We start from the raw sequence: 16,732 nt of genomic DNA on the forward strand, positions 1-16,732 counted from the left end.
TTCCGAGTAAACTAAGGGAAATAAACACCGATTATATGATGCCATATTACACTCAAAATAAACACCGTTTATATGATGCCATATTACACTCAAAATAAACACCGGTTATATGATGCCATATTACACTCGAAATAAACACCGGTTACATGATGCCATATTACACTCAAAATAAACACTGGTTATATGATACAATTTACTACTCAGTATACTCAAAATCACCACCGGTGATATGGTGTGTATTTGCACTCAAAATACACACTGGTTATATGATATCATTTAGTACCCAATATACTCAAAATCACCAACGGTGATATGATATCATATTGCATTCAGATACATCGTTTTTTCACGCATTATTTATAGTTGTAAATATATCTACGAGGTTTTATCTTTTGTTACACACCTATGTATCCACCAATCATTTACTATATGTACGTATTTGTTTCATAATTCTTGCAAGGCTGCACGAGGGCTATTCGCGCATAGCCGTCCATAATTTTGAAATGATAGACTAGAGGGGAGACAGGTTGTTAGTCAACATTACACAACACCAAATGTTGGACTACTCCTGTGTGACCGTTTTGGATTTGATCGCAACTCTTATAACGCACCTACCATCCCATAGTGCAAAGCACGTTTTTTTTGGTTTTTTTTGTGAGAAAGGGTCACGAACTGTGAATTCACTGTTTGAACATGCTACCTCGTCCGTCTTATACGTTTGTAAAATATAAATTACAAAATTATCTTAAAGTGATAAAAGAAATATTAGGTTTTATTCATAAATCTTTTTAGGTATGGAACCTTACTGACTGCGCTTTAATTTCTTAACAGTCTTTTCTAATGATCATATTGTGTTGCTGTAAAATCAGAATTGTATCGACAGAAGCGAAACCGAATTGTTGGAATTATACGCACACGCAACAATGTAGCACCAAGAATAATACGTCCTTCGTTATATTATCGTTTGCAATAGCAAAAGTAAAAATCTTAAACCCAAATGTATTTGGATAATAAGAAAAGACGGAAGATTTGCCTCCAAGCATGTGGAATGTGTAACATGAAAATAGTTGTTGTCGTGGTTTTCACAGGGCGAGTTCTTACCAGATTGGTTGTGTCGACCCATAACTAGGCTTATGCTTACACGCCAGTTACGTCTCTGGGGCGGGCGGCTGATAGGGTGTACAACAGGGTTCTTTCTTCGCGTCACACATTTGTAACGTAAGCTGTCGGTCGCGCACTCGTGTGTGGTGGTGCTTCACTGAATCTGGTAGCTCAAAACTGAGAGCTTTAGAAACAGAAGTGTCGATTTGGGTGCTAAAAGTGTAGATTGAACTTGAAACGAGGGTGGTGACTGTAAACGGTAGGTATCCATTCATTATTTCTTACGACCTTGTGAGCTCAATACTACGTGTATGCTCTGAATCACACCATCGTTAACATGAAGTGTTCTGGTTTAAGAAAGTTATAAAATAATGGCCTGTCAATGACAAATCAGCGTTAAAAGATATGAATTCTCAGATGAGATTCTTAATAACATGTAATTAAAATATTAAAACATGAACTACAGTCTTCCTCCCAGGTAAATCATGCGAGATAAGGAAGGCGTCGTTCACTGTAAATTAGATTGTTTAGATTAGAATTAGAAATATAAAGCATAAAATTACTTGACATAACAAGCGCTTCTCTGTAGACCTACAGATTAGTTAAATTACGTAATAAAATATTTTAATTCTAGTGTAGTGTACTACTTTTAATAATTTAAATTGCATACTTAAATGTAATTTAACTATTGCATACAACGGTATATTGTTTCTGGCATATCTAACGGATCTCCAGATACACATTTAAATTAGTATAAAATAAATGTGTATTTTTTAACTCTAAACATGTACCCAATATTTTTAACATTATTTTATTTCTCCCTTTCAAAAAAAAATGTATAGTTTTATTTAGAGTTCCGAAAAATATTTGAGAGGGTCATAATGTGGCTATATAAAGACTTGTAGACATACTTAATAACTGTTGTGTCCTTAATGTGTTTGTTTATTGCCGGTACTTTGATTCTCAAACTTCGTCTACGCGTACAACACGGCGGGAAAATGAAAGGCTACAAATGTTACTCGGCAGCCTTCTGGATTCTATGGTCTTTCAAAAGCTCCGAGATTTTTCGTCTAAATTATGCTTAAAATGTGTTGTTTGGTGTCACAATAAATTTGTAACTAAAAAAATAATTAAAACAGAAGTGATGCTTTGTAGAAGCAGAAATTTGAGCAAATGAAGTACTTTTCTTTCCAAAGTTAATTGTATTTTTTCATTCTCAAAGTTTGTTTTTCTGTAATCTCTTCAGTTTTATAATGATGTTCTACTACATTCGAAAGTAATTTAATGTCCCACAAATGAGTAAAACTATTTAACTGATAATATATATATGTAAAAAATCGCTTATGAGCGCTTGATAATATATAAGTTCAGTGTATGAAGTAAACAATCATGCGCTCATCGACGAAAACCTAAAGGTAAATTTTTACCACATTCGTATAATAAAAATATCTATTGAGAAGCCTACCTCAGAGTATCTTATAAATTAACGTATACATATGGCTTTGCATGAACATCTGAACCTCGAGTAAATTAAACTAGTACAAGTGTATTACTTAAAAGATTGAAAACAGTGTTACTTTAGACAATTAATCCAAAAGGAAAATTTCACATTTAACCTTGAAGTATCATAAAAACCCGAATACAACAAAGTATCAGTGTTTAGAAAGCGCCAAGATTTATTGTGCATGTTTTCTCACTGTATATGTATATGTAAATATGTACATAAAACAAAAAAGTACAGTTATTCAGAAGCCAGACAAGAAAGAGACGGTTTTACTGCAAGGGCAGATTAACACAATTTTTGTAATGAAAGTTTTATTGCATTTTAATTATATTCTTCCTTAGAAAACAAAACCTTTACAACATTTTTTTAGTTGTATAAAATAACGTGCCTACTTCACGCTTTAGTCTTCTCTAAGTTTATACTTTTTGTTTGCTTTATATCTTAATTAAACTGGAAATATGATATTTATTTGAAGAGTGTTTACTCTACCGAGCAGCTAGTTAATGCAATTAGATTTATAAATCAAACAACTATGCGTCAATATATATAACAATAGGTTTTTAGTTTGGGGCCGTTTCTTTAAAGTTCGAAAACTAATATTAATTTAAAAGTCAGTATAATTGATCTTATTATATTCAATATATCTATATATGTAGTATGTATTAGTAAGCATGATTTCCATGTACATTATAAAAATACAAAGTACAGGATAAGGTTAAACGCCCATTAACTCGTTTAATATTGTTCTGGGAAGTAAATGTAGAGGTCGCTACTCAGTTTTTCTAACAGTGGTCATTGTAATTCCCAGTTTTAATAGTTTTTATGTAGATAAATTTTTAAATGAAGCAACTGAAGAATATGTTACTAAATCACTTGTTCGAGTTGATAAACATGGCTGGTCTGATTTAATTCATGGCTAACCCATTGTTGATACGATATAGACTTTTATACATCACACTAAATCACCACTGCGCATACAGTGAGAAATGAAATTCAATAAGTGAAATAAGACCGAGAAATTTACGAAACATATTCATTTTGGAATTCTAAAATTTACGTAAATAACAACCAAATCTGTACCCACATGACTGAAGATAAAGAGTAGAAAACACATCTTTTTGCCCTCATTTTCATCATTAAATGTTTAATGGAGATTCTCATCAAAACACTAATGTGCTGTTGTAAATACAACAGAAGGAGAGTTTATTCATTTTTATATTTTTTTTTTGTTTTGCAAATGTATCAGTATTATAGTCATACTGCTTTTATTAGTGGATTATGAGTAACAGCTTATTTTGTTTGTTTCAAGTTTCCAATACAATTAAACCTCAGTCATATTAAAGTTTGTTTAGTGTCAACAGGAATAATCATTTTATTTCATGAACAGTTATAAACAGTATATCCGTCTTTAGTTGTTAATTTGTTGGTATCTTTACATGTCTGTTTACGTCTTTGTTTTTCAATGCATATTTTCCGTTTATTTTGCACTTCATTTGTCTAGAGTTTGATCTGTTTGTTAAGATCTCTTTCTGTTTCCACCTGTTCGTCTATGTATTACAAGTCTTTATTCGTTTTATTTTTCTCTCTGTTTGTATATTTTCTTTGTTTATCCGTTAATTTGTCTGTACGTTCTCTTTCTCTATTATTATTTTTGTTTATGCCTATATTTCCAGCATGAAGCCTTTTCTTAGTGTTTTATGACATAAAAATAGGGAATTTTTAATAATGCGCTCCAGAACCTTGTCAATCGCTGAATATTTTCACGCATTTCAACCTCCGCGTAATTTCGAAAAGAGGAATGACTGTGGACGTTTAAAAGTTATCATCTTCAACCAATTTTTTGGTTTACGTCACTTGATTGAGCTAATTCTATTTATTGATTTGGTAATTTGGTGTCAAAGATCTATCTCCTCATCTAACACTGTCTATCGTATCTAACTCTATTCACAAGCTTCACGTGTCAAATGAAGCTAGAACTAAAAACACCGAGTTTAAAAATTAGGACTAGACACAGTTGCTCAAGCCACAACGTGACACACCTAAAACTTCCGATTCCAACCAGTAGTTGCAAAGTAGCTCCTCCGACTAAAATACATAATAAATAAAAATGAAAATAATACAAATAAATCAAGTTACAAAAAACAGGCAGCCGGCAATAATAAATAAATACTCATTTTTTTTTTTTTAATTGGCATTCAAGACCCAATAACAGTAGCGAACACTATTGCCATTTGGAAGACAAAAGCCAATTAACATTTTTCTAAAAGTAGTATTTATTGGCTTAGTCATCTTTGGTCTCATTAGCTTTCTTACAAATTTTTTATTTTATGTTCTAGATGGTGGGAATTAACGATCAAACATGAAGCAACATTTTATTGAAGGTTTTTTTTTGGTTTTCTTGCGTTTTACTTTTTCGAAATGAAATTCTAACTTTGATATTTACGCATGCGTGTGTATACCTGAAGAAATTTCTCAAATTTAGATAAATGCTGGATCATTATACACAACAACGAATATGTTTTTTCACGCACGAGGACATGCTTCGTGTCTAAATTAATAGCCTTGATGTAAACTACGGTAGAAGTGTTTTATTTATATAGATAATGTTTTCACACTGCACGATCTCGCAATGTTTCCTGCAAAGTTGCGTGTAACGTGTAACACAGATTAAGCTCCCGACTCACAAGAAGAGCCCATGTGAAAGTGCTGGTTAAGTGCCAAATAAAATCTATACAAACCAGTACACCTCTCGTACTCTCTTCCGGTCCCCTTAACGTTTTATAATTTACGATCGTGCTTGTCTTTCCAGCTCTTAAGTTTTGCTAATTTCTGTGTAAAGATGTAGAGCGAGTTGACACGACAGCAGTTTGTCTACGCGATAAAGAAAACCATGTTCCAAGCTACTAATGACTCTCGGTTCGTTACTCATGATCAAGACATCAGACGACATCATTATTTATTATCGTCATACATGTTTGTGTATGTTCGGGTTTTTGTATATTTATTTAGGCAAGTATTTATACATCATGTACATAGGAGTGCACGTAATTGATGATCCAATGACATAAATGATTCATGGGCATAATGACTGATGGAGTAACAAAATATGATCTCGAAAACGGGATATTAGCAACGTAAATAAACATAATTTCTATTACGTTATTACTAGAAGCATATTACTACTTCCTGACTAATCACAAGATCGCTACTTGCAAGAAACGAAAATTATTGTACACACACACCCAAACAAATATACACTACTTAAAATGTATATATACATAACTTACTGCAATATTCCTATTATTAGGAGGATGCCCAGAGTCAAAGTTGCATAAATTAGCAGAGCGATTACTTTGAAGTCACAGTAAACGTAATACGTACTTCACAAACTAATAATTTAAAACTTATTTTGACGTAATACGTACTTCACAAACTAATAATTTAAAACTTATTTTGACGTAATACGTACTTCACAAACTAATAGTTTACAACTTATTTTGAACTACATTTTTTATTGGCTAAAAAGGAAATATGTAATAATTTGTTTAAAACAACTTGGATTTTTAAGGAAATGTTGTATGCAATAGAATCCCAGATTTACAATTCTAGAAAAACGATGTGATTTTCAAGAAATCTTGGTACATGGTAGTATATAAAGAGACACAACAACATCACAAAAATATATTTTAACTTGTCTCAGTCTCTGTTCAATTTCACTTCATTCAAACATAAAGGGTTTCTAAATCTTCTACCATCTTTCAAACTTCCCATTTTCGTTAAGTAGATGCGGATCAACTGGAAGTCGTTCTTCACTATTTTATAAGTAGTGTAGGTAGATGAACTTAGTATTTCTTTATACGCGGAGAAAGTTGGGCATACAACATGGCGGTTCGAAACGGTTTAAGACTATAACATAGCAGTTTGAAACCGATAATGCAGCCGAATCGGACAACTGCTTTTTATAAAGACACATCAGTTGAAGATAAGAATACATGTACAAACTATCAGAGGTCAATATTAAGGAGATGGCAGTTAAAACACGAAGAGACAGACAGATGTCGAAGACTAAAGTTCTAAAATCGTCAAGTTCTGCTGTGCTTCAGTTTGAAAAATAGAGGTTAACTATCACAATCGCCACTTCTTTCACAAGCATTATGATTATTTACAACTCTCAGCTTTTATTTTTCTGCTAAACATTATACTCACACCATCTCTCAATTGTCTTTTCTTTGTTAAACATTACAATCATTAACATTTTTCAAACGTCACTTCTCGCCAAACGTAATAACAATTAACATATCTGAGACGTCACTTCTGTGAAAATCGTTATGATCATTAACACCTCTCAACTGTTACTCTTCTACCAAACATTAGGCAGTTTCTTTTCTCTGTTACAATTTACAGTTATTAATATATTTCAAGTGTCACTTCATACCAAATATTAAAGCCATTACATTTTTCAACGGTCACTTCTCGCTAAACATTACAACCATTAGCGTTTTTCAAGTGTCACTTCTCGTCAAACATTACAGCCATTAACATTTTCAACTGTCACTTCTCGACAAACTTTTTAACCACTAAAATTTCTCAAGTGTCACTTCTCGTCAAATATTATCACCTTCAGTTAATGATTTTCTTTAAAACTTTGTTGCAACGTGTTTACATTGTATAATATGAAATGAAAATACAATGTTTAATTATGCATTATGTGTAATATACCAAGGCAAAAAACTTCATACATACAGAATTATAATTTAAAACCTAATATGTTTGAAATGTAATTCGTTTAAATGAACGTTAAGATGTTCTTTGAAAACGTTTAGGTGAAGGGCTGTAGTTTATCTGAGAGATTTCATCAGAATCAAAGCCACCTGTTCAGAAACGAAGATGACCCACTCACCAGTGGAAGAAGTTCATTAAAAAATGGCCTTATAAAATTCAAATAAAAATACTTTGCAGCTTTTGTTTTACATAAGTATGTTCAACAACTTATAATAAACAATACTGTCTTAGATGTTGCTGAAATGTTAACCCTTGAATCATTATTACAATTGTCCATATATATATATATATACTAATTTAGCAAATACTTTCTTCAGGATTAATTTTACAAACGTTTTAGGTAGTTAGTGTTTGGTGACTTAAATGCTTGAATAGAAGTATGATTCTATTGATGGAATTTGATTTTTTTCTATCATATATATACATTTTGTATTATTACATAATTGTTGGATATAAATTCATACCCAGTATTATTATAGCACTATTGTTTTTGGAAGCAAACTTTAAATACATTATCTAAAGCCTTATTAAGCAGAAAGACATACAATGTTATTGTCTATAATTATAAATAGAGAAGTAAAGCTATCAAAAATACACTCAATTTAGGTACAATAGCGTGACTATATCAGCAAGAACAGATCCTAAATACAGTCACGTGATCTGTAACTAACAACGTGTTACTGAACAATGTTAACCCTTAAATCATTATTACAATTGTCCATACATATATGAATATACTATTTTACCAAATACTTTTCCCGGGATTAATTTTACAAACGTTTTAGGTAGCTAGTGTTTAAAGATTTAAATGCTTCAATAAAAGTATGGTTCTATGAAATGGTTTCACAGTTCTTGTGATGTATTATGTTTCCAAGTCCACGCTAATAATAAATCTCAATAGAAGCTATTGTGTTCCATTTAACGTCTGAACTTTTCTGATCGCAGTTCGTTAAGAACGACGAATGAATGCTCAATGTGTATGAGAATTGTTATTTAGTTCTATCTTCAGCCAATGAATTATTTAAGGAATATAATGTTAACAAAAGATGCCTCAGATGAATAAGAACGATAGATACAATGTCATAATTTTAAACGACCAAAGAAAACGTTATATAAACGTGTAATACATTTTAATAATCAAGTCATTTATGGGTTCTTCAAAATATTTTTTCACTAAGAGAATAGATGCACAACATGGATTTTGCATAATACACATACAGTATATGATTACGCAGAAACATAATACACACACACACACATATATACATGTATATATGTGTATATTTTAGAGTCGCTTAAACTAGAACACTATTCAAAATTTTAAAAGAGTTACGGTGTTCATTTTGGTTTCGGCAATTGTTCATACAAGGGATTTAACGTGGGCGAAATTCGGCTACTTTCTAATTGTTACTTATTAAGATTAAGATTATAAATGTGTTTTTAATTTTTAACTACAAGACACTATCTCGTGTTTCGTAACTTTCATGTGCATATGAAATTCGGTTAACTAATTCAATAGATTAAATTCATGTTTGTTTTACGATAGAAGTCCCCCGTCAGCGGTAAGTTTACGGACTTACAAAGCTAAAATACGGGGTTCGATTTCCGTGGAGGGCATAGTTTTGTTCTTAATAACAAACAAACAAACCAAAATGATCGTGTAGAATTTTGGGTCTTTATACTATAGTTAACTACAATGGGGGGAAAAGGTTTCTTCTAAAGTTTTAGTGTAAAATTAATTAGTAAAAAAAATCAATTGGAATACATCTTTAATATCTTAGTATATAATCACTTAGGAACATAGGACGTCTTTGCGCTGAACATTTACCAACTAAAAACCCTCTCTGGACATTTTCTTTTTCTATCCCTTAAACACTGGATAATTGTTTTACCAACATCAAACACGGCTTTTTACGATCACGGCAGTCTGCGCTGTTAAAAAAAGAATCGGTAATGCACCCGCTTGGAGCGCGTGAGATACTGAAATCGATCTGGTGTGGCATATAGTAGTTAGGTCACCGCACATAAAAGTGTTGTAAGACGCCTTACTGGCATTGTTTGGGACTAAAACATTTAACTCAGTTGACTATCACATAACAGTAACATTTTAAAGTTGAGAATACGTTTGCCATAAATATCACTTGACATTTCCTTACTAATGACAAAATAGCTAGGTATTAGGTCACTAAACGAAAAAGTAATTTTTCCATAAGTTCATCAGTAAATGAACATAAGACATTTTATCATTAAATAAAACAATCTTGACGTAAGCTTATCAAGTAAAATATGTTTAGAATTTTTTTACACAAAACATTAAGCTCACCAAACAAAATGTTACTTTATAGAATAGAAGGAGTGTAAATGTAATATCACAAAACAAAAGATCGCTAGACGTACTCTTGCCACACACACATGGTCACTGGGTGGTAATTCTCCTAATATGAAACACTTAAACTTCAGTCTCGTTGATGCTCTTCTATATGTCTCTTTCTAATGAGGATCCCTACTCCTCATTTTATTTAATATAAATCCTGTCCTATAACAAATTCTTCGAAATGTGGTCAACCTGCTCCTGAACATTCAACTGTTGAGCATTTTTAAAACTAAAATATTATGTGGATGTTTTTCATTAAACATTTCCTGCGTACATCTATTGTACCTGTCACAGATAGGTTCTGAACGTTAGACTTTCTTTATAAATACATTTGTGAAATATTCAGGAGAGAACTATCTAGTTAGTAGATGAAATGTTTAATATAATTACTCTCTGTTATCACAAATCTCAAATAACTACATAAATAAAAATAATTCATTATGTATAATTATTTTTACCTTATATTAAGAAAGTATATGAAACGACTGAAAGTCAGTAACATATATATTATTATTATTATTATGTCTGTCAGATAACAGAACTTAGAATCTCTGTGTCTTTATGTCGCGTTTCATTTATACGTATTATATATATTTTTTAGTATTTACACAGAACCTTCACAAATCCATGTTAATGTTAAATATACACGATAAAAATCACGTTATACTACAGATGCTTTTTACCTTACATTGCTCTTAGTTTGTCAATACCAATTTCAAATCAGGACTATGTAGCACTTCAGATCTATCTTTTGTCAGCCCGAAGTACCTAGAAAATCCTTCGTTCAATATTAAAGCTCTTTCGTTAGGTTTAATGATGAGAAATAAAAACGTACCTGTAATACTCATTTTACACACTTCTGATTTGAAATTCGTAATAAACATTAATAGTAATAAAAGAAAACAAACTGCAGTCTAACGTTAGAAATATTTGACTTAATGGCTTTCAATGAGTCACCAGCTTTCGGCATTCAGATCGTAACTTGTCTTAATGTTCGTTATCTCTGATTAGTCTATCTGCTGAAAACGTTTTTCAAGCAGATGTTATCCAAATCGCTTTTCTCCATCTGTTCACATTCTTTCATATTTTAAATTAACTAAAATTATAAATGGTCAGTACAGCAAAGATTAATTATTTTAAAATATCCAGCTGTCTTTTATTCGAAGCATTCAGTATTGAAGAGAAAATTGAAAGCTTTCCATTTGACCATTTTTTTTCTTTTTATCTTTACACGGACAGCAAATGCAGCCGTTTCTCTGAACTACAGCCAAATCGTTTGAATTTAAAAAGAAAAGTTTTTGAATTTTTTAATCTCCTTTTTGAAAGTAGCCAGATGTTCGTTTCACCACCCCTTGGTTCCCCCCTTTTTATAAATCATGAGCCTAAGCCTTCTCACGTTCTTGGCCACATTATGAGGCGGGTCCATCACCGTTCCGTTTTAGACCATCTTCTATAAGTAGTCCAGATTGGAAAAGAGACGCCATGAAGGCATTTTTAATTTTGCTGTTCGGAGTGTTTTATGTGATTTTTATTCAAGTAAGCTCATATATATATTACCCTGGGCTTTGAATGGCAAGCTTTAAACCGACGTCTATGGCCTTGGCTTTTTTGTATAGTATGAACAGGAAAATATACATGCAACACCGCTGCTCCTGCGTTCATAGTACGTTATTTACGTCAACATTTATTTTACTTCCCGGGCATCTGCGTGTTATTAAAGCGGATACATCATCTCATTTCAGAGGGAATTTAGGGTTAACAAGAGAGACTGCGAATACATGCATTCACTTGTCTGGGTGAGCGAACAGATGGTGAAATTTTTTTTTTTACTTTACTTACCGTGTTGTAAATAAACTGAACTAATTTATATATAAGTTCACTATTCCTTCATTTTTCTCTACCCTTTTTTTCTCAAGTAGCGCTGATAACACAGGCTAGAACTTTGAATCAAAGAAATGAATATATATTTATATGTGAGCGTCTGTGTGTGTATACACACATATACGATGTTATGAAAACATGTAAGTTCACAAAATCAATTAAAGGCATAAATACGAAACCCTATAACCCGAGCGCTTTCGAAATGTGAACCTTTCTTCCTCAGGGGCAAACTAGGTTTCGTATTTTCGTCTTATATATATTCATATCTATGCCACGACATTGGATTATGTCTGTCGTTTCGGCGGTGTAGTTCAATACAAAAAAGGTTGAATTATAACTGAGATCAAGAAGTTTGACAATTTTTGTCTCATCAGAAATTAGTGAAAGAAATATCACCATGAAAGCAAGTTAGGTAGATTTATACTAAAGGCAAGTTAGGTAGAGGGTTGCCTTAAGAGGTAAGTAAGGTGGATGTTACCTTAAGAGACAAGTCATGAATAGTCAGACACTTTAAGTAGAGATTATAATAGAAACAAATCAACAGAAAGGATTTTCAACGAAAAGGTGACGGCTTATATACTTCAGATTCAAGATCTTAGTATAGAAGTCGAAACGTCGTCCATCTGTCATTCAGTAAGCAGTTGGAATCTATTAAATATTTCAACCTACTATGTCTACTCTGTCTAAAGTTTCACTGAAACAAAGATTTTGTGAGTTACTCTCAGTTAAGCATTATATCGGGAGCTATCAAACTGGTTGTATACACACGTTTAGACTGAGCATTTTATCTTATCTATTGTCATTTCATCATCTTCATCACAGCGTTTTCAGATTATTGACAAATAACGACGTGTAAACATAGAATTATAATACTGATATGCTTTAAATTGCTGAAGCGTTTGTTTTGATTTCATATTCGACTAAACCTGTAGCAGCGGTCACCCTTGTTGTTGCGAACAACAGCGGTTTCATTAGAAAATGAAATGTATGAAAAACATTTCCTTGAAAAATCGGTGGTTTTGGAAATGCTCCAACTTGGCTGAGGGTTGATTTAAAAACACAACTTTATTTATGGCACTCTCTACATATTTTTAACCAAGGTGCTCCAAAACGAAATGCAGTGTGCTACCATAATAAGGAAAGAGTCTTTGTAAGACTTTGATCAAGGCACATATCTCCTTCTCTAATTTCTTCAAACGCGTCCTTACTGTTCGTAAATTTCTACGAATGTAAAAAAAAGTAAATAATTATAGTATTGCAAGATAAAATACATAAGGTAGAATCTTTAATGATTGTTTTTTGCACCAATTAATTGGGTAAAGAGTTTGACGCGTTTTTGTCGCTAACTCTTTTGCGAAAACCATAAGATCAAACATAAAAAGCCAGATGGAAAGTAGTCCTTTTGTCTTTCAGTTTCACTGTGTAATAAAATGTTCAATGTTACATATGAAAAGAAAAACAGATACAAGTGGTAGTCATTTAGTGATGGAAACGTTCTTTTAATACTAAGTTATTTTAAGCAATCGATGACAACTTACAGCAACCTCTTTCGTTAAGATTATGTACACACATACATACATACAGTGTGCATGTAACGCAGAAAATGTTACTTCAAAGTTTCACCCCTCATAGAGATTCTAAAAAATCCACGCGCATCCAACGTGGGTGATGCGTCTGGCTGCGCGAAAAAAACAAAAAACAATTAACACTTAATCAATCATCTTTTCTACTGCACTTTGTATTATTTATTATCTTTAAAAGTAATAACATGGTTGTCCAGACTGTGCGTAGGGCGCCTACTGTTGCCTGGCGGTTTGTTAAATAAACTTTGACAAGTATGTAACCCGACAAAACGCTAAAACTTTAGAACTACCAAACTCGATACAAGAGTGACTTTTGTCTGAGATTTATTTTTATAAAGGTCATCAAATTCGGTACGAAAATTACTTTTGTTTGGGTCTTAACTATGTAAAAATACAATCAAGCTTCATACAAAAATTGACTTTTGTTTCAGTTTTATTTTTATAAAACTCCATCAAACTCGATTCAAGAATGAGTTTTGTCGGTGTTTATTTATAAAGTACAAAACAAAAGACCCTCAAATTGTATAAAAGATTGACTTTTGTTTGGGGTTTGTTTTTATAAAACTCCATCAAACTCGATTCAAGAATGGGTTTTGTTGGGAGGAGGGGGGTGGGTATTTGTATAAAAATACAACCATACAAGTCATAATAAAGTCAAGATATCCCCAAAAGCCTTCTCTGTTTTTAACTTTTCTAACATAAAACAAACAGTTTCGTTTATTTTGTTTTATTTTTCGCGCAAACTACACATGTCACATCTTTGCATATCCATCCCTAATTTTGGACTGATAGGCTAGAGGGAAGACAGCTCTTCAACATCATCCACCGCTAACTCTTGTCTAACAAGTTAGTGAGACTTAACCGTCACTTTTGTAACGCATTCACTTTTCAAAGTGCAGAGCTTGTCTTTGATACAAAGGGACACAAACCAGGAATCATCGACATCACAGTTCGACACAGTAACCACTATACCAAGACCGTCCGTTCTCTGGCAATGTTTTAAGTGGCTGTCATTATATAATTGTCAGACTCTATAAATGGTTTCACTTAATGCTTCACAAAATCTGCTTCTATGATTTGTTGGCGAGAGAAAAAAACAATGTCTAAAGTTTAATCCTTTTTATCACATATGCACATTGTTGGAAGCTTCTAATTCAAAAACATTAAGAAGTTAAATTATAAACGTCAAATGATTTTGTGTTTAGTGAATAAACAGAGAAAGGGAAAACGAGTATATATTTTCTTTGTATAATCTTTTCTGCATCAGGATTTCTGTTCTTTCATCACGCTGTGCTCATAACATATTTTTCGTTGTACATATATTCAATAAAGGGGGCGTCTTTTTGAATTTATTAACTGTAAAGATACCATACATATATATTAGAAAACTATATTTTTTCTTTTTCTTCGAGTTCATTTTAGAATTAGGGAGGAAATTATTTTAAGGTCGATTTTTCTATTGGAATGTTTGCCAAGTAACTTCTCAAATCGCGTAAGTTAAACTACTTTTTAACCATACCATATCGATTGTTTGTTTGTTATGAATTTCGCGCAAAGCTACACGAGGGCTGTCTGCACTAGCCGTCCCTAATTTAGCAGTGTAAGACTAGAGGGAAGGCAGCTAGTCATCACCACCCACCGCCAACTCTTGGGCTACTCTTTTACCAACGAATAGTGGGATTAACCATCACATTATAACGCCCCCACGGCTGAAAGGGCGAACATCTTTAGTATGACGGGGATTCGAACCCGCAGATTGCGAGTCAAGCGCCCTAACCATCTGGCCATGCCGGGCCCTACCATATCGAAGCATTGGTATACATCTGCTAAGATTCTAAGATTTTTGATAAAACGAGCGAAGAGAAAGAAAATGTAATGAAATAGATTTCTCCAGTATCAGAACTAAATATACAAATGCTATAGAAAAATTTTATAATGGCGAACTAATCTATTTTATCTCGAAAAATCTCTCTTTGGTTCTTAATAAGACAGTAAAATGTATAAATTCTGAATTCACCTATGTTATTATAACGTACATTAATGTTCACTGACGCCTTGAAAAATTAAAACTACATGGTTCTGTTTCTGACACCCATCTCTTCCTAGTTAAATGTTTTATAAATACTATAATTCTGACATTTTCTTTTAAACGATCTTCAGGTAGGAGCAATCAGAATAATGAGACATAATTTACCATCTTCGATGTTTCGGATGAAGATGGTTGAACAGTAAAAGTCTGCTAGAATGTCATGTTGCCCTTGAAGCTAATGGCTAATAAAAAACGTATGACAACCGTGTTACACGTATGCAAATGGACATTAGATTCTTTGAATCTACCTCAACTAAATCATTCATATTGAAAGATCGACTAAGTAACTGCATAGAGTTTTTAGCTTATAATCGGTTCCCTTTAATTTTTCCCACTACTTGCAAAAAGTAATAAAATCATCAATCTTAACATTACGTTTTTTCTACCTTTCTAAATTTCTGTTCCTTTTCTAAAACTGATATCATAAAAGCTATTACTAACATAAAATAAAACACACAAACAGTATGTTATCCTATGTTTATAAAAATGTGTGATTGAGTTACTGTATTTTAAAAGCTGCCATCTATTGGAAAGTTTATAAAGTTTTATTTAAAAATATCATCACTAAATCATGGCAAAGACAACAGCTTCTGGAGGCTGAAAAGGTGTTTATAGCCTTGATCTAATAATAAATAACCAGCTCCATATTTTGAGTCTATTCGTAATAGTTATTTTACTAAGCATTATTATAACTGAACAATGGTTTCTATTGAATGTATGAAAACGTGAAACCTAGACATGAACGCTAGTGTCATTCGAAAATGTTCATCGTTAAATCTATTCAAAACATCTCCAAATATTTATGCAGAAACACTGAATTTATTTGCTGTTAGAATTGGTAATATATGTGTTCGAAAGGTGCTGCAAGAAGATTATTTGTATAGAAAGGCTGTAGCCAAAAGAACTAATTTTCACCCACTAAAGAGTTAGAACTTTGAATAAACCACAGACACTAGGACGATGATGGAATAATGTGCTATTGACAGATTGACAAACGACTGAATGAGCATCCTTTAATATTCTAGGATAGCTTCTGTGTTTGGATGTGTTCATAAAAAGTAACAAACAGTGCGTTATGGTGGCGAGTCTATAAACTGTAGATATATTTTTTTGTGCTGGAGCAGTGGAATACTACGTCAACATTTATAGTTTTATGATGAAGGAGTAGGGTCACAAAATATTGAAATCAAAATTATGAAATAATCAGCCCAATGTCAGCCCTAATCCAATTGAAAATTTCCGGCATTATTTGAACAGTAATGTATTGTCTGTTCGTTTGTTTTTGAATTTCGCGCAAAGCTACACGAGGGCTATCTGCGCTAGCCGTCCCTAATTTAGCAGTGTAAGACTAGAGGGAAGGCAGCTAGTCATCACCACCCACCGCCAACTCTTGGACTACTCTTTTACCAACGAATAGT

At 32.6% G+C, this 16,732-nt stretch overlaps 1 protein-coding gene across 2 annotated transcripts in view; it reads left to right on the forward strand.

Moving 5' to 3' along the window:
• The first annotated feature begins 934 nt into the window (after window positions 1-934).
• Window positions 935-16,732, forward strand: part of LOC106476202 (zinc finger protein castor homolog 1-like) — a 140,207-nt gene continuing 124,409 nt past the window's right edge. For both annotated transcript variants that reach the window (XM_013936871.2, XM_022381196.1), the window contains exon 1: window positions 935-1,360. The gene's annotated coding sequence lies outside the window, so the exon portion shown is untranslated. The remainder of the gene's footprint in view (window positions 1,361-16,732) is intronic.

The sequence above is a fragment of the Limulus polyphemus genome, unplaced genomic scaffold (assembly GCF_000517525.1).
Source record: "Limulus polyphemus unplaced genomic scaffold, Limulus_polyphemus-2.1.2 Scaffold153, whole genome shotgun sequence".
Classification (NCBI taxonomy): Eukaryota; Metazoa; Arthropoda; class Merostomata; order Xiphosura; family Limulidae; genus Limulus; species Limulus polyphemus.